This window comes from Vollenhovia emeryi, unplaced genomic scaffold, assembly GCF_000949405.1.
Source record: "Vollenhovia emeryi isolate VEMERY1.0 unplaced genomic scaffold, V.emery_V1.0 DF939245.1, whole genome shotgun sequence".
Lineage (NCBI taxonomy): Eukaryota > Metazoa > Arthropoda > Insecta > Hymenoptera > Formicidae > Vollenhovia > Vollenhovia emeryi.
Genome location: NW_011967121.1, coordinates 153,413 through 155,294, shown reverse-complemented (window position 1 = coordinate 155,294; position 1,882 = coordinate 153,413).

Below are 1,882 nucleotides of genomic sequence, written 5' to 3'. Positions count from 1 at the left end.
TTTTTAGGATAAAGAGGTAAATGCAGAGTATCTGAATGGTCTGTACAAATTTCGGGAATATAAGTATCAGAGACCTAAACAAACAGAAATGTCCCATGAACATAAGGTCGGAAACGCTTCCTTCTGGAGTTACGACAGTTCGAAATTTTCCTGCAACGGTTGGAGAAATTTTCACGTCAAATTGCATAGGAGTTACAAACTGTGTTTATTTACACCTCGGTTTTGCCACGGACATAACAGCAGTTTGATTTTTTAATTCATTCGAAAGAGAAACGTATGCGCAAATTTTGTTCTTACGGAAAAGTTGCAAGTTCATAAGTACAGACCATTTAGATACATCCTGTATATATAGTACTTTTACTAATACTTACTAGTATAAAAACTTTTTAATTGTATCTTTTTGTGTTACATATAAACTATACATATAAGCATACAAACTTCTGCTGTAATGTACTGTAGAATATTCCTTGAGAATGTCACTGATGTAACAGTGGAGATATACGAAGCAAACGTTTATGGAGTGTTTCATAAATATTCCTTTCAGAATGTATTTTATTAAATTATTCTCAGAATGTTTCTTAAATATTCTTGAAAAACTATTCCATGAATATGTCAGCGAAAATGTTCACCGAATGTTATTTGTAAAAGGTTCGTAGAATATACATATAAGAATGTATCCGAAACGTTAATGGAATATCGCACTTAGCATTGAATAATTCCATGTCAAGTGTAATATTCCATTAACGTTTCTGATACACTCTTATATGTATATTCTATGAGCCTTTTACAAATAACATTCAGTGAACATTCTCGCTGGCATGTTCATGGAACATTTCTTTAGGTGTATCTAAAGAACACTCCGGGAATAATTTAATAAAATATATTCCGAAAGAAATGTCTATGGAATATTCCATAAACGTTTGTTTTGTACATCTCTACTGTCACACCAGTGGCATTCTCAAGGAATATTCTGCGACACTCCTATGCCAATTGGGATATATTGACAAAATTATTGCAAAATTCGAAATGAATCATCGATTAGAAGAGATTTTTCGAAACAATTTCGTCTCATTTCCCGTTAGACACTATCTTGAATTCTGCGACATGTTAAATATTTATTAACGGATATTCCTAAGTTGTATTCCGCATTAAATATTCATTAGAAGCAATTGCGAAAACATCGTTCATTTTTCATTCTTCATTGCGGTTATTGTCCCTAAGAGGGGATCTTATCGCTATCTTTCGCATTAGGTGGTAGTTGGCGAATTCGTAGTAATAGAAAGTTGAAATGGTATTTATAGAATTACTCGATAACTATTGCAAATTTGATAAAATATAGTACTTTTCTGTTCAACTGTTCTACTTGTATACGAGAGTATAAAGTTTGATGTTTAGACAACTGTTCTACTTGTATACTCAAGATCATCGTAAATTTATCTAAAGATGGTGTATGGAACATTTCATTGGCTACGGAGTATCTAAAGATGATCTTAAAACAGTAATTGAAGCTACAAAATTTGTGATATCACCTTAAAAAATAACCTTTTTTAATAAAAAAAAGGTTAAAAAAGACGCCAAGTATAAGCATCATCCAATCAAAAATTCTATAATTTAATTATTTAATTATTTAGATATCTTTTATTAGAAAAAAAATTTTTATCTCCCCCTCCCCCCCACAAGTATCTTCTCTACAAAAGTAATGATATCATCTAAATGGCGCCAACTAAACTGAATATTTATACAAACCAGGTACTTAATTTTTTGTATTAAAATGTTATATCCAAACAGTCGAGTATAAAATTTTATCGAAAGAAATAAAGGAAGTAATAATACGACGAGACAAATTTTTAATACTTGTTTAATAAAACTATAATGCAAACAA